The 17090-nt window shown below is 45.8% G+C and overlaps 1 pseudogene across 1 annotated transcript; it reads left to right on the top strand.

The window, feature by feature from the left end:
• Positions 1 to 4949: 4949 nt before the first annotated feature.
• Positions 4950 to 14711, top strand: LOC308187166 (zinc finger CCCH domain-containing protein 11A-like; annotated as a pseudogene). The gene is made up of 11 exons: positions 4950 to 5003; positions 5232 to 5351; positions 6134 to 6257; positions 6702 to 6905; positions 7431 to 7550; positions 8059 to 8139; positions 8556 to 8666; positions 9405 to 9467; positions 9726 to 9821; positions 10611 to 10993; positions 13452 to 14711. The product of its transcript is annotated as a zinc finger CCCH domain-containing protein 11A-like (transcript).
• Positions 14712 to 17090: the final 2379 nt, after the last annotated feature.

Here is a 17090-nt window from a genome sequence, read left to right as displayed (position 1 = left end):
AGGAAAACTTCCTCTTACTGCCCCTTCCCATCTCAAATGGCCACTGCCTGGGGAAATTGCTTCTTTATGACATTAACTACAACGTTACAGTGAGGATGAGGAATCATCATTACTCCCATAGTTATTTGCTGCCAGGCCGCAGCGTTGATTTCAGAGATTTAAAAAAAAAAACAACAGGAAAAAGAAAGGAAGTATGTATTCTTTCACATACTCTCTTTTCCCTGAGAGTAAATGTTGTAGCTTCAGCAGTACCCTTCCTCTGGAAACGATTCCCAGTGCCTGCTCAGACACTGGGGAGTAAAATGACAGAACAATGGAGGAGAGCCACCCGATATAAAGAAAGGAAAAAAGGGGTTATGGATGAAGGGAAAGCAACTACATAAAAAATTGGTGCTATCTAAAAATTGGTTAACGGTTTGGGACCTGCAGGTGCTGCCTACACGTGCGTGTGTTGCAGTCGTGCCTGTTGCCACTGCGCAAAATGGAGAGAGCTTCTTTGTCGAATGCAGCATGTTAAAGAATGCGCCATTGCCTGGAAGAAATGCACGGCCTTCCCTCGTGTGGGACTTCTTCCCCATTGATCTGTGGTTTACCTGAAGGTTTACCATAACCTACATAAGTTTCAAAAGCAAGCAAGCAACCAACCAAAAAACAACACCAACATTAAAGAGTGGCAAGGCAGATGCTCATCTGGGGACTCTGACTCATCGGTGACATCACCAAGCAAAGCATTGTGAGCGCTTCGGGTCGGGGCTGCTGTGGCGAGCCTCGCAGCCGGGAGGGAGAGCGGGTACGGTTCGCCTCTGGCGGGTCTGTGTCAGCCCTCTGCCCTGGTGGCTTCGTTAGCAGTGAGAGTTTGACTGCTGTGTTCCCAGCTTTCGCTTCTGCACCGACCGTGTGGCAGAGCCCGCAAGCTGCTTCCTCAGCTGGAAGAGGAAGAGGAGTGACCTCAACTGTGCTGAGGTAAAGCAGAACCGTTGAAAAGATTTGTCAAAGATGCGGCTGGTACCAGCGCAGCCGCTGCAGCTGCAGCAGGTCCTGGAGCATTGGAGAAGATAGAGAGGGGTTTCTTCGTGAAAAGAATGCTGTGAAAGTGTTTTCACGCCAGAAATTAGGAGAAGCGCCTCTGTTGTTTGGATATCCTCTATTGACCTGGCACACGGGCATTACAGCATACCTGGCACACTCTTTGTATTGTTTGTAAAAGAAAAAAAAAAAAAAGTGTTTTAGGGCAGGCCAAAAACCTGCCTTGGCACTTCCACATCGCAGCAGTGCTTGCAGGCCGTGCATCCTGGATGCCAGGCAAGGATCTAAATCCGATGGTGCTGTTGGTAACGTGAAGTTCAGGAAGCACTTCTGGGTTTTTCTGCTCTTCCATGTGAATTTTTGCCCTGTGAAGGTGGTGTACTGAGCTCTTTTCTTACCAACAAATAGGTTTAAAAGCAGTTACAGCAAGGATGAGCTGTGTTAGCAGGAGGCTCTTCTGTGCTTTGACCATGGGAAGATGAATGGTTTACCTATGCACCGTTAAATATAATTTGACACCTAGCACACAACACTTGCAGCCTGTGGGGTGCTTTAACAAGCAGGTAAATCAGCGGAGACTGTTTTGCAGCAAGGCTGATGCTGGGTGATTAAAAAGCAGGGTCACAACAAGGAGAAAAAAAAAAAAAAAAAGCTTTGGAGATCTTTTTTAAAATGAGACTGCTTTTTATGGCATTTAGGGCTGTGAGGTATCCTTGGTTTTTGCTTTCTTCCCATTCCTTAGACCAGATCCATTCATATCCTGAACAGCGTTCTGGGTCTGTTCAGGAAAATGGAAGGCAACAAGCAAAATGATGAGCTCCTTGGGCATTCAAAAGAGCTCAGTCTGGGAAAGATTTCAAGTCCAACTTCCATGCTAAGGAGCACCAGTAATTTTTAGAAGTAGATGCAGAGGAATCTGCATGGCACTAAGTGTGTTTCTGAAGGTGCTAAAGGTCAGAAGTGACGATTCCTCTCAATACTAAAGAAGAGAAGGAAACCTTGCACTTAACTACTGTTTTTATTCCCTTTGTCAAGCAGTCAAAACCAACAACTAATACGGGAACCCAACTTTTCCCCTCTTTACTTTAGATTTGGGAAAATTCCCTGCCAAAATAATACTTCCTGGAAAATTCACTAGTGTTTGTGTGAGTAAAAGGTTCCAACCTTTTATTATTAATTTGTAAGAACTATTTCATCCGCTTTTGTCCAGAAGAGTCAGAAATAATTTGCACAGAAATGTGCAGCATTTTAATGAAAGGCTTCAGAATCACTCTAATTTGAACTTTATCTGGTCTGGTTGCAGGTTTTATGACATTTAGTGTCTTAAAAAAAAAATCAAAATATCTGACTTCACATCAGAAAAAAAAAACCTGCTTGTGGCTAAATAAAATCTGTTGCAGCTCTGGTCATTGAAAAATCATTGGCTGTTAAATTGGACCTAAGTCATCTTTTCTAACCTTTCATGATCTTGCAGCAATGGATGATGATGGATATATGGATTAGGGAACAGCACGTGATGGCAAACCTGTGGTATTTGCTACAGCGCAGAAAGAAAACAAATTGCTTCCAAAAAATCAAACTAATTCAAAATTCTTGGTATCATGCAGCCATGCCACTGGCAAAGTGAGCATTGCCCTGCCTCTCAAAGCTTGCTGTATCCTTGATCTGCTGTCTTCCTGCTGTTAATTGATTGCAACTCTACGTGTCTGATCAGGGCTACGAGTTGTTCTCGATATGGATACCATACGACATATACTGTGCACGCTTGTGTGTATAGATATGTTTATCCTGTATGCATGTACATATTTGATCTGGATAGGCTGGAGCGATGGGCTGAGGTCAACTGTATGAAGATCAACAAGGCCAAGTGCCGGGTCCTGCACCTGGGGCGCAACAACCCCAAGCAGAGCTACAGGCTGGGAGATGAGTGGCTGGAAAGCTGCCTGGCCGAGAAGGACCTGGGAGTGTTGGTTGACAGTCGGCTGAATATGAGCCAGCAGCGTGCCCAGGTGGCCAAGAAGGCCAACAGCATCCTGGCCTGTATAAGAAGCAGTGTGGCCAGCAGGTCTAGGGAAGTGATTGTCCCCCTGTACTCGGCTCTGGTGAGGCCGCACCTTGAGTACTGTGTTCAGTTTTGGGCCCCTCGCTACAGGAAGGACATGGACGTGCTCGAGCGAGTCCAGAGAAGGGCGACCAAGCTGGTGAGGGGTCTGGAGAACAAGTCTTACGAGGAGCGGCTGAGGGAGCTGGGCTTGTTCAGCCTGGAGAAGAGGAGGCTCAGGGGCGACCTTATCGCTCTCTACAGTTACCTTAAAGGAGGCTGTAAAGAGGTGGGGGTTGGTCTGTTCTCCTACGTGCCTGGTGACAGGACGAGGGGGAATGGGCGAAAGTTGCGACAGGGGAGTTTTAGGTTGGATGTTAGGAAGTACTTCTTTACCGAAAGGGTTATTAAGCATTGGAACGGGCTGCCCAGGGAGGTGGTGGAGTCACCATCCCTGGAGGTCTTTAAAAGACGTTTAGATGTAGAGCTTAGCGATATGGTTTAGTGGAGTACTTAGTGTTAGGTCGGAGGTTGGACTCGATGATCTTGAGGTCTCTTCCAACCTAGAAATCCGTGATACTGTGTGATACATATGTATGCATATTTGTGTGCTGGCCCCCAGATCACTCATGGTATAAAGCATTGGCCTCGAAGGCATACTCATCAAAATATTTGGTAGATCCTCCATTTTTTTCTAGTTCCCTCAAAATGAGAGAGTTTTTACGCGCTCTCTGTGTCAAAAAGGCAAAACTTCTGATTTCCACTGTCGCTCTCGCTAACTTTCTATCACTCACTCCTCGTGTGTGTGTCTAAACACATATGTGTGTATGCGTATGCACATTTGTGTATTTCTGTGCACTGGTGTGTTTTTTGCTGTACAGGTAATAAAGACGGGGAAAGGTTTTAGTGTTTTCTTAATAGGTGAAGAAATCTTGAAGACCAGAGATTGGAACATACTGAATTTTGAATTAAAAAAAAAAAAAAAAAAGTCAAATTTTCTGGCTGTGGAAGATGGAGCCTCATTTTTGCAGCCACTTTGAATCACGAGTTCATCTCTAAATGCACTGGGTTTTTTTGTTTTTGTTTTGTTTTGTGGTTTTTTTTTTTTTGGTTTTTATTTTTTGAAGAGCTAACTAACCCTGGCTGTCTCCAGTCTGAGAGAGTGTTCAGATGGACTTGCTTCCTCCATTAGTTATAAGCTGTTTAAAAGCACATCCTATGTTTGAATTGTGGATGAGAGGCTCCCTTGGCAAAGTGAGGAGGCAAATTCTTCCTACCCCTTTATCATTAATTCACGGATTCAGTGTTGGTTCGGCCTCCAGGAGAAGTTAACTGGAAGTCTTTGAAGATCGATAACTTTGCTGAGGTTGTCCAGGTAGGTGAACTCGAAGACCCACAGTGACTGGAACGTGCTATTTAATGCGTCATACTGCGTTCTGTAGAAGTTACTCGTAGCCATAGTTGATCATTGCCTTGCATGTATGATCAGGTGGTTTTTGAAGAAGTGACTCCCTTTTCAGGCTTCCGGATGTGCTCCAAGGCATATTATTGAGGACGTGGAAGAGAACACTTGCTGACAAAGCTCCTGGCAGCTTTACAGAACTTTAGTTTAATATTGTGTTAGTTCCCGTAACAGCTGATTTCAAGGCATTGCTCTCCTCAAGAGACTAATTTGATGAACAGAAGAAAGCTGGAAAAATGCTTGTTACTCATTATTTTTCACTTGTTGGTACTTTGTTTAGGGTTACTTTTAAAAAGAAGATTTCACTGATCACAAGCCAGTGGAAGACTTTCAGCCCAAGCAAGGGTGAAGACAGCTCTCTCCAAGAGCAGAGGAAGTCCCTGTGGAGAGAACCCGAGCTTGTTATCAGAACTTGTCGGCATGTCTAAACAAGGAGACGATTGCTACTTCTATTTCTATTCTACCTGTACCAAGGTATGGCTGGGTTTCTTTTGCTTTGCTTTGCTTTGTTTTTTTGTTGTTGTTTTTTTTTTTTTTTCATTTTTTTCAGGAAGGGGTAGAGTAGGAGGAGGAGGCACACTGGTCTTTGGTTAACGTGATAACCAGATAGATTCTGAATTCAATCGTAGCAACCTGAGGCAGTAGCATGGACGTTTTTGAGGCTGTACTATATTTTCCTTGTTGGTTTCCTTTTGGTTACAGGGAGACAACTGTTCCTTCCGCCACTGTGAAGCTGCTCTGGGGAACGAGACAGTCTGCACGCTGTGGCAGGAGGGTCGTTGTTTCAGGAATGTCTGCCGATTCAGACACATGGAAATCGATGTGAGTGCCTAAAGATGTGTTCTCAAAATAAATCAACAAAAGCATTTTTCAGTGCTGTAGGTGTGCTGATTGTGCTTTTGCAGGACAGAGTCCTTTGCTTTGGAATTACACTGGTTTCTGTTAGCAGGGGAGGGGGTGGGAGGAAGGAGAGGGAAATAAAATCAATGCCTTAGGTATGTCTTAGCAAGATTTTCTTTTATTAGACGCCGACAGTATTTTCTCAACAGATGCAGAATAACCGCTAACTAGACTGCTAAAACCTGCTGGAGCAGGGGGGTAATAAACAGGCTGTACTAGCCTCCTGAGAGCAGGCTTGATAATGATCTATCAGGTCTCTTGTGTCCCGGAGTCCTTCAGATAATGCTGTTCTAGCTGCCTGGGCTAGGAAGCAGTGGGGAAAGTTAAAGGTGCAGAAGAACGAAGTCTCCGAGAAGTAGTTCTGGATAGAGTTAACGTAGGCAATTTAAGATGTTCTTTTTCCCTCTGAATAATCCTAGTATAATCCTGGGTGTATTAGTTTAACCCACCCTAAACTGATGTCTGAGAGTGCCTGTCTTCTCAAACTGAATGATGACAAGGCTAAACGTGCATAGTGGTTACAGCTTCTGCAAACTTTGTGAATATGCCCGGAAATACTATACTTCCGTGATAAACTGACCTTTGGAATGATGTTTCAGCACTGTATTGTGACAGCCCTATCGCTGTCGTGACCTGGAACTGTGCATCTCTTTGCAAACCTTAGGTGCATGTTATCACGAGCTTGTCTTTCTTTCTGTCTTCAGAAAAAGCGCGCTGAGATTCCCTGCTACTGGGAGAAGCAGCCAGTAGGCTGTCAGAAAGCCAACTGTGCTTTTCATCACGCAAAGGGACGTTACATCGATGGCGTCTTCTTACCACCAAGCAAGAGTGAGTTTAGGTCCTTTTTCTTTAAGTATTGAAGAATTAATTTTGCATATTACTTAGTGGGTGCCAATAGTGTAGGAGACATCAGGTAACCGTTCATTTGTGAGTGCAGGAAAAGGTCTGCAGTCCTAGGTGGTCAGCTAAACCGAGTGTACTGCTGCTGTACTGCTGGTATTTGTTTTCTGCTTTCATGCTCAGCTTCTCTCTGCTTTGTGTGATATTTGCCTTGCAGTTTGCTTTCTGTTGTTTCGTCTTCTGCTGGGTGGCAGGGAGATGTGTTGTTGTTTGAAGGCAAGTCATTGTTCACGGTGTAAACAGTGGCGGGATGGGCAAAAGGAGATGCTGCATTCATTGCCTGTGCAGGTTATCTGCCTTAGCTACCATCTTCGTGCATTGTGGTCAAAGTTTTAAACTGCCATATTACTGATGATCCTCCTCTTCCTCTAGCTACACTGCCAAGTCCGCCTGAGTCCGCGGACGATGATTTGAAAGTGGCTCAGATGTCACTGCAGCAAAACAAACTTTCTGTCCAGTCCAATCCCTCTCCATAGCTAAGGCGGGTGATGAAAGTGGAAAACTCGGAAAATGTCCCAAGCCCTACACACCCTCCAGTTGTAATCAATGCTGCAGATGATGATGAAGATGATGATGGTGAGCATGGTTTGGTTCCTGGAAGGAATTTGTGCTGTAAATGATTGTGTAAGTCTTTGGTTCTTGGAAGGAATTTGTGCTGTAAATGAATGTATAAATCACAGATGACCTGAGGTCTGACTAGCGATAGGGCAGGCAGTCCGCTCAGGTCACTGGTGGCTTTGTCTGGCAGTCAGTGGACAGAACCTGAAATGTTGGAGGAAAGCTTAGAACCACTCTTGGCTTTAGCTGGTCTGTTGTGTAAAGCTCTATGTGAAACTAGGAAGGAAATTCCTTTTTTTTTGTCTGAAGAGTAATATGTCGTGTAGTAGTTAAAGCTGCAGAGAGAATCTAGAGTCCTAGATGTTTTGTCCTAGGGTAGTCTACTTACGAGTTCATCAGGTCAGTGTAGCTGTATTAAAAAAAAAAAAAAACAAAAAAAAACCAACTTTTTTATAGGAACCATGGACTGAAGTGTCATTGCATGAGCTACATAATCACGAACAATCTGGCCTATGCATAACTGAATAGATTTTTCCCCTTCAGACCAGCTTTCTGCGGAAGGAGAAGAAACTAAAACTCCCGTCCAGCAACCAGCTGAGGAAGGCCAAAATGGATTACGGATGATTTCCACTCGGAAAGCCAGTGCTACTACTGCTAAACAAGGTATTCCAGCACCTGTAGTAGGATAAATCGGCAGGATAACTTGACAATTAACTCAAAAGCAATGTGGCGTAAAAACACAACAGAATGTAGGGGTGCTGAATGGACTCGGTTATTTCCATGATCTCATTTCTCCCTGATACCATCATGTGCCCATTGGGTCAGAAAGTTGAACTGCTTTTCTTTCCTTTTGGAGAACAAAACAGGGTCACAGCATGGAGTTTAAATGGCTGCACGTGCAGCCTGGCAACCACTGTTGAAAGCCATATCTAACGATAGAGGGATCTAATATCACGTAAATGGATTAAAATTAAAACTACAGTTTTTACCCTGAAGGGTGAAAGGAGGGGCAAAATGCCATTGATTCTATGGTTGTTTCACTTGTGAGGAGTGTTGACAGGCTTTATTCTAAATACTTCTGAAAGTTCCTGAGCACTAAGAAGCCTGAGGATCTGTGGTCCTCAGTGAGTGCCTCTAAGCCTTAGTCTCATTAACTGTTTTCTGTTTTCAGAGGACGGTCTGAATTTTGGAATAAAAACACTTGAAGAAATCAAATTGCAGAAAATGAAGGAAAAAACTAAGAGACACGGTGGTGAGTTAATATTCCCTGCTTCCTTACCCGGTTCACCTTCATCCTGTGTGATGATTTTTCTTTCAAAAAAAACCTCTTCCAGTAATACCGGGTAGCTGGCTATGCTTTGGTGAATCCAACTATTTTGCCAAAGAAGTGAAATTTGATTGGCTTCAGAATGGCAGGTGATGGTGGCTGGGAGCTGCTTGAGGGATAGACTTCCATGTTTAGCTGGGGGCATCGAGCAACCTGATTCTCAGCCAGCTGGTATTCTAGATGGGAATTCCAAGGGCAACCAGAGGCAAACTAGTCACCTCTCTTATTTGCATGCTCTGGTCACTGTATGTTTGACAGTAATGAATAATTAAAGTTTTTTGTTCTTCGTGATAGTTTTTTCTGTTTGGTAAACTTCCTTATGTTTTGCTTGCTCTGAGCAGAAGGTCCTTCAAGATCTTCTCTTCCTCCCGTCGATTCTATGATTTTTCCTGCTCCGGAAAAGGAAAATGTCCGGACAGTGGTGAGAACTGTGACACTGTCTACAGAGGAAGGTAATAATTCATGCTTTTGTTTTGATTTCATTACTCCTAAACTGGAAGGTTAAGCAAGAAGGAAGGCAATTCACCCCTGTTAGCCTCCTGGTGCTGCCGCCTTCTGTTCAAAACATGCTTTTATGCTGAAAGTCCCTGGTTGTACTGGAAAGCTTTGGTGCTCAGGTTAAGTGCAGTAGCAGGAGAAAGAAAAAAATGTGTCAGTATGCAAATAGGGGGATAACTGAAAAACAGGAGAGTAACGAGAAGAAAGAGCTCTAGAGGACAGTGCTATGTAAGAAGCAATTTCTGAAGCTTTAAAGAGGCTGACAGTGGCACGTGTGGACAGTAGTGCGATAGGAGTCTGTGTATAAATTATATTGTTTAGAGTTGTGCAAATTCCTTTGAAAGGGAAAGAAGTGAAGAAGTACTTCTACCCATAGACATTCACCTTAGAAAGGAATATTTCTCAGCATTTGTACCTAATAATATTCTGCTTGCTTATGCAGCTCTGTTCTGCACAAAGTATAGCTGTCAAGCAGACTCAGATTCATTCTCGACTACATTCAGCTGGAATTTGAGGCAAACACTGAGACTATGGATACTTTTTCTAAGTTAATTATAGTTGAAATATGAGTTTGTGTGGTTTAGCTGTCAAAACAGTGCCTTGCTGGGTTTTTTTTGGACATGGGCTAACAGTATACTATTTCTATTGGCTACTGGTTTCTATGAAATAGAAAAATTTTACTTTTGTTTTAGGGGAGGAACCTGTGGTTCGACTAGATCTTGCTGAGAAACAAGGAAAACGGAAAGCCTCCGTGGGTAAGAACTTTTTATGAGCTGTTATTTAGGTGCCGCCTTCTCTATATGACTGCATTGAAGAGTATTTTTGACGTATGAGAGGAAAATGCGTTGCAGTGGAGATCTGTGTTGACTGCAGAAATGGCAAAAAAACCATTTAGCAGCTGAAAGGCAATTTTATGAAAATATGCTTGAAAAATAGAAGCTTGTGGTTGACTGTTCTCAAATCTTCCTGCAAAGAAATGTTCTTAAAATATTCCTTGTTTTCTCTGTCTGAAGCTGATGTAAGCGCCCTTCCGGTGAAGCGCAGCCTTGCTGAAAGGCTGGGGAAGAAGGTGGAGGTTCCGGGAAATGCTGACAAAGCACCAAAGAGAGGTACAGCTACTAAACAGGCATCTGGATGTGATTCACGGGTTTTGTAGTTAGGCTTTCTGTTTGTCCTTTTCCTGCGATGTTTCTTTTTGCATGTTGGCTGAGGTCTTAATCACCGGGATTCAAAGTTACCTTTCCTGCCTTGTTTTTGAATGTGAACACAAAGTTGACGTTTATGCAGCCTCCCTAATTTGGTCTTTTTCTGTTTTGCAGTTCAAGTTCCCAAGTCTGTGAAGGAGAGGCTAGGATTACCTTCTCAACGGACTAGTACTGCGAAAGGTAAAAACTGGCTATTAAATATACTTTCTCCTTCTTCGTTTCCGTGAACTTAGACCGTTTTCATACAGCCCTAAAAAGGAATTCAAATGAAAACAAAGAACTGATTCCCCTTGCTCGAGTGCTGAAGCTCTTCTGACAGCCGCTATCAGAAATCTGGCTCTAGGTGTGTGTTTATTTTCCGCTTGTGCCTTGCCAAGGTTTTAAGCTGCTTCTGTGAACCATCATATACAATTAGAATAGAGCCACTGCCGGGAACAGGAATTTGAAATGCAGTCTGAAAAAGTAATCAAGTAAACTAGCATTTCTGTGTAGCAACTCTCTCTGGATAGGGCTGGTCTTCAAAATACAACAAGTGGCTCAGAGGAGGAGGAGAATGTTAGGCTATTGTCCTAAGATGCGTTATTGGGAACGCTCAGGCTTAGTTTTCCTTAGTACTGTGACAAATTTTGGAGACTTAAACTATTGTTGGACTCTCTTTAAATGTTGGCGCTTCTCATTTCTTGATGATGACAGGGAAGGCTGCTAAGCCAAAGGGAGAGGTCCATGTGAAAACACTGGAGGAAATCCGTCGTGAGAGAGCTCTTCAGAGACGAGAATGTCAAGCCAAAGCCCAGGCTGAATGGCATGGTAAAACCAAAGATCCCAGCGCAGGGGCAAAAATTGAGGGTGAGCCCAAGAAGCAGAGCGTGCTCACTCTTTCTGGGCCCAGCAAAGTGCAGTCGAAGGAGCCGGCAGGTAAAGCCAAGCCAGAAGGAGAAGTGCGTGTTAAAACCCTGGAAGAAATAAAGCGCGAGAAAGCTCTGCGGATGCAGCAGAGTGGAGAAAATGTGCCAGCTCCCCCAGCACAACCTGGACCTGCCCCAGCCGGGCAGAAATCGTTATGGAACACAAAGCTATCAGGTAATAAGATGCTTTAATACCTGCCCCGGTGAGGTGCTTCCCATATTGAGCAAGTTCCGTTTGCTCAGGATCTGCTTTGCTTTTTCCTTCAATGCAGAGGATAAAAGAGTTTAAGGCTGCAAAGTTCAAAGGCAAAGAAGGGCCAGAACATGCAACCATGTCTGTTTTCGTTAATTACGTGATGGTATTCTGTATTTCCCACTAGAAAATTAACACATTGAGGGGCTTTTTAGTCTAATTTTGGTATTCTGTTTTTTTCTGCCATCTGTTTATGGTATGAAGTCCTCCCTGCGTTGAGTTCAAGTTCACCTTCCTCTTTGGCATGTGTTGCTTAACTTGACACGTGTATGTGTTTGTAAAGCATGCTTCAGCGTCTTAATGTGGGGGGCCAGTTTCTGTCAAAAATGACAGAGGATCAAAGGCCTCATTGTTAAGATTATATCAACTTTGTAAAATGAGATTGTGTGAGGGAGATAAGGAGGGCTTAAAGGCTGCATGCACTGCACATTGTAGCCTTTCTCTCTGTCTCATGGGACACGAGGAAATAAACACACAAAGAAAACAAGTACCCAGCTTTCTTTCGTTTCTTCTCCTGCCAGCCAGATGTTAGGTCAGGAATGGGAGACTAGAATATGACTCTACAAATTTGGATTTTGTAGAACAACTTAATAGATTTTGTGGGACATCACTGCAGGGGAGAGGAAGCTGGTACAACAGTTGCATACACTCTCTTGTCTTACTATACCTGCTGCTTTTCCTTTCCTAGAGGGAGCAAGACTTTAAATACAAAAGCTGTCAACATTTGTGAATCTTACTAGACTTCATACAACGTCTTAGAGTATTGCTTGCACTTGGGATCGCTCTGTGTCTGAGTTTCCCTCGTCCTGGATTATGATTTACTGTAGCTATTCAGTTCCTTTGTTCCTTTGTATGGATTGTTGGTAGACGGAGTTTACTATGTGGAAGATATTGCTGAGAATCCAGGCAATGGCAGTGTAATTCTGCTGGCCAAATACAGTTAACTGTGTAGACGGGCCGTGGAAATGAGGAAGAGAACGTGGATTTTTCATGAGGCAGAGCAAGACTGTATCAGTTCTCTCTTCCTTTTACTCTAGCCAACTTTAACATGTTTGCGAAGCCTTGGGATGGGAAAGTCGCTTCCCCCAAGAAGAAGGCACTGAAACGTAAGGCACCTGGCAGTTTTCCCTCTGCTGTAGCAGCTGTGAAGCCACGGACTGCCTCTGACGCTGACACAATGGGACCTCCAGCCAAAAAAGCAGCTATGGTAAGGACAGGGGCTAATGCAGAAATGGATCCCTTGTAAAATTTACACCCTCCTCTAGGAGAAAAGATGGAAAACTCAAAAGTTCTACAGGCTTTCTGTTTCCTTTTAAATCCAGTAGCTGCCTACAGAATTCTTGTAGTACCCTTCCATATTTATTAGATTAATGGCACTATTTACTTAGTCCTCTGTGATTCTGTGATTTCTCTGGTGTGGAGGATTTTGTCCATTAATGCTGTGTTCTTAAAAGACACAAGATCATTAGTAACCTCCAAGTGAATATTAACTTTCTTCAGGAGCACCTTGGTTTTGTATTTTGGCTAAGGCTCCGCAATGCCAGAGGAGAAGCAGCATGGAGGAAAAAGCTAGTAAGGAATCTTTTACCCATGAGTCCTAAATGCTGTTTTGCTGCTTTCTAGGCTGTTCCAGCCACGCTGGAGCACGTCCCAGCCACCAGACTTGAAGAAAATCCCCAAAACAGGTGATGACCACAACTTGTTCTTTTTCTCAATCGGTGTATATCCCCAGTGAAACATAAGTTCTGTCACACGTGGGGAAAAAAGGAGGGTTCTGAGATAATTAAAGCCCAAATCCATCAGAGGAATAAGTCACGTGAAATGACTTTCTAGCAGCTAGCAGGAATTCTTAATTAGACTTACTTTCTTTAAATGCTGCAAGTCGGTACAGCTTTCCAGTGACTTCTTGCTCTGTCTGAATACCTAAATGAGGATGAGGTGAAGTTCTCCTACTTCCTCGTGAGGTGATAAATGATGAGTAGTGTCCTCTGCCTTTTGGTCCTCAAGAATGCCACCCGAACAAACATACAAGGTGACAAGAGTGCAGGGAGAGCAGAGGGAAGTGATGGCTGCAGATCAGCTTCCTGTAGTGGGGAGCAAACTCTGCTGAGTGTGCCGTGGGAAAAATGACTAACTTAGCAAACAGATATTTGCAGATGGAGACTTCTTAACATTTTTACAGGAAAATTAAGCAAGGTGGCAAAGTGCCTCTTGCTACAACAATTGAACCATCTTTGCTAGACTCCAGGTGCTCTGGCTTCACAGAGAAACCCCCAAACTGAAAAATGTACCTGCTAATATATTGGGCTCTAAATGTCGCCCTGGGTTAATTGAATAACAATCCCTGGGTAAGATTGAAGTGCAGGAGGGGTTGGCTACGGTTTTAAGAGCCGGTTTGCAGAAAAGGGATTTCCCGTTAAGAAATGGCATATACTGATTGTTCTCTTCCTTGCTCTGCCAAGACCTGAAGCACATCTTGGAAGCCAGGCAGAATCCATGGAGCCAATGGAGTTCTCAAGCTCGACTTCAGCTTCTTCCCAGCTAGAAGAAGCAAGGACACGCCGGCTGAGTTCCACAGGCAACGCGCCCGTATCTGTAGACGAGGATTTAGAGACGCTACTTTGGGAACTCTCAGACGGCATACTGGAAGCCGAGCTCGACTTGGACCCAGGGAAGGATGAGGATGACCTCCTCCTTGAGCTTTCCAAGATGATTGATGATTGAACTGCATAGTCCTATGGTATATTAAAAAACAAAAAAAAAACAAAAAAAAAAACAACTCTTCTTCTTGTTGGATACCCCGAGGTGATCCTTTTTCTAACTGAGGCTTTGCAATGAGACTTAAAGCACAGTTGGAACTGGTAGAAATTGGCAGGATCTGCACTCAGTTGTCCTAAGTTTCCCTGCTGGTCAGAGTTAAGGTCTTGTGCATGGTTCCGTAACTATAGGTGGCTAACTTTGATATCAAGAGGACAAAGCACTTGTTTCTTTTGGCACAGAAAGATGTCCATCGGCACGCTGTGGTGGCTGTGAATTGACGTAGTGATGGAGCGATGCTCTGAAGGCTTAAACGGAAAGCTTCTTCCTTCCGCCCCCCCTTGGCACAGCTCGATGTTGGGCACATTGTGAAGCCTGGGTGTTCTGATTTCTCGGACAGTTGATACCCAAATCCCGGAGTTACTATGTCAACTCTTGACTTTTATTTGTGTATGCCATTGTTTTGACTGTAATCTTTTCAGATGATGAAGCTGTAGGGGCGGGAGGGAGCAGAATAATTATTCTAGCGTTGTGGACCAAACATGCTGCCAGGAGTGGTGGTGGTGGGGTCAGCCCACCCGGCCTTACTTTCAATTATCAGGGATGATAAAATGGTGTGAAAAGCAGCAGCTCTGCGATACGGCTACGCTACCCCCACTCCCTTCTCTTGTGCTGTACCAAAGTTCCCCCAAGCTTTGGTTGGTGCTTTTTGCTGGTGACAGTAGGACTCCAGGGCGAGTAGTCGGGACTCTCCTGCAGTAACTGGGTCAATTAAGGGTTGGTTTAAGTGCCTCCTGGTTTTTAAAATTGCTCCCCTGAGCTGCTGGCTCTGCTGCCTGCTACAGCAAATGTTCGGGTGCCATCAGCGTCGCACTTGGGCGTGGGCACTGACTCTGCGGAGGAGAGCTGAGGCTCGCGTGTATTGTGTACCCTGCCGCCAGTGATCGTTTTCCCCTAGCAGATCTATTTTGAATTATTTCCCTAAATTTTAGAGGAACTTTAGGCTCTTTGTGCTATGATTTGTGAAGCTGTAGGGGCCCTCAGGCATTTGCTGCTGGCAGAGAAAAACCGCTTGTCGAATTTGTTGTAAATACTTTCTGTTTGGACAACAACGCCTGTGTGTGTGTGTGTGTGTGTGTGTGTGTGTACGTGCGTGCTTTGATGACCCCCTGCGACGCCCCAGCTCCGCGAGGGAAGCTTTGAAGCGGCTCTGGGAAAACCTCTGCGGAAGAAACCGCTGCTAGTGACTTGCGGAAAAGGGACTCCACAATCAGTGAGATTGTAAAGTAGGTATGTTTATTCAGCGCTGGGCAGCACGGGAGGTCGTGGGCATGAAGATTGATGACTCTTCCTCGTCACCGCTAGTTGACCTCTTGTCTTTGCACAGACTCAGTTGCTCCTTGGCTCTTGTCCACCTGCAGGACCAGTTTCTCCCAGTTTCTTAAGATAGGCTCGCTCTCTTATTAGGAGACTGACCTTGGTAAGGGGCCCAAGGCTTCTTGCTTTAGTTAATTGGCACAATGCACCATAGTTAGCAAAGACACTAAGTAGCATCCTAGTTTAATGCCGTCAGCGCTCTATCTCTACTTGATAAGATTCTCCTAACTCCCTCTCTCACTGGAGCCCACGCAGCCCTCCGTCCTGCCGAAGGACTTCACGGGGACTTCTGCCGGCTCCGGGTGCCCGCACACAGACAGAAATGTCTTTGAGAGAAAACAATCAGGAGGAGGAGAGCTCAGAGACTGCGGCCGGCTTCGGCCACCTTCCCCTCGCTTTCCCTCTCCGTGTTCAAACCGAGCACTGTTCTGCCGTCAACCTTCGCTGCCTCTGCCCGCGGCGCTGGGCTTTCGCGTGTGCCATTGCTCCTCTACATATTTTATCCTTCCTTTTGTAAGGAATGGTCCAGCAATTCGTGTCACTAAGGGATTTGAAGGGTTACCATCGAGGCCCGGGTCTAGGTGATAAGAGAACAAAGGGGTTTTTAGGGAAAAGTGCTGACTACTGCAGGGGATGTTGCTAGAGTTTCTGAAATCCGGCGCAGAGGCTCCCAAACGAGGAGGAAGGGGGAGCTGAAGGACAATTGAAGGACAAAAGCCTGGGAGGAAGACAACCAGCATTCAGCCCGAGCAAGCCCCGAGAGACCACCAGAGACTGATACGCAGGCGCCCCTGGGAGGGGTTTCGGATTCCGGAAACCAATTCTAATAACCCTGCCTCTTCTCGAAGTAGTAATGAATATGTATTAGCCTGGGAGCATCAAAACCAGCCGCCTTACGTAACAGGTGTGCGTCCTGGGGGAGCAGAGACTCCCGGCGCACCCAGCGCTGCTTGCTTGCCTCTATTCGTTTAATAAATTGTAAACTTTGATTGTAATCCTATTTGGATTTATAACAGCCATTTATAACACTTTTTATATTTGTATTTTATTTAAGGCTGTCTTGCCCCCCTCCCCCCCCCAGCCTCGCTGCTCACCAATAAAGCTGGCACAGGGACTCCTGCCTGCGACCATAGAGACGCGGTCCTCCCGGCCTGCTAGAGCGGCCCCCCACGCTCCTCCAGCATCCCAGCGTCCCTTGTGCGCTCCCGCCCGGCCTCAGGGGCTTCCGGAGGCGGCCCAGCAGGGGCGGCGGGAGCAGCGAGGCGGCGGCAGCCATGGCGTACCGCGGGCAGGACCAGAAGGTGCAGACGGTGATGGTGCAGCCCATCGTAGCCTTCCTGCGGCCGGGGAGCGACGGGGGAGCGGGTGGGGGGCGGCCCGGGCCTCAGGGGTCTCGGCCCGGACCTTGAGGCCTTGTCCCGGGGCCCTGGGGCCTCGTTGCAGGGTTTGAGGCCTTGTCTTGAGGCCTTGTCCCGGGCCTGGAGCTCTTGTCCCCGTGCTGAGCCCTTCACGCAGTGCCCCAGAACCTCATCTTCCGCTACCTGCAGAGCGTGAGTAGCGCGGGGAGAGGACGGGGAGGGGATGGGGATGGGGATTTGGAGGGGGTGGGGGGAGCGGGGAGGGTCCGGGGATCTCCCTCGCTGAGTTTTCGGCTCCCACCCGTTGCTCGGGGCAGGTTTGTGGGGAATGGAGAGCTGTGCGGCGTGGTGGTGGGTACAAGGAGCTGCTGCGCAGCCCGGCGTTTCCCCCTCGTGTTAACGGGAGTGGGATCGTGCAGCCGGGCGTGCAGGAGTGTTCCCTTGTGACTGGAAACGTGTCCTTCAGCAAACGTGTAGTATTCACCCAGTCATATAAGACTCTAAAATGTCAGACTGTTAATTG

The sequence above is a fragment of the Anser brachyrhynchus genome, assembly GCF_964034855.1.
Source record: "Anser brachyrhynchus genome assembly, contig: SCAFFOLD_99, whole genome shotgun sequence".
In the NCBI taxonomy this organism is placed as follows: domain Eukaryota; kingdom Metazoa; phylum Chordata; class Aves; order Anseriformes; family Anatidae; genus Anser; species Anser brachyrhynchus.
Note: the sequence above shows the minus strand (reverse complement) of the source record. Positions and strands in the feature narration are given on the sequence as shown.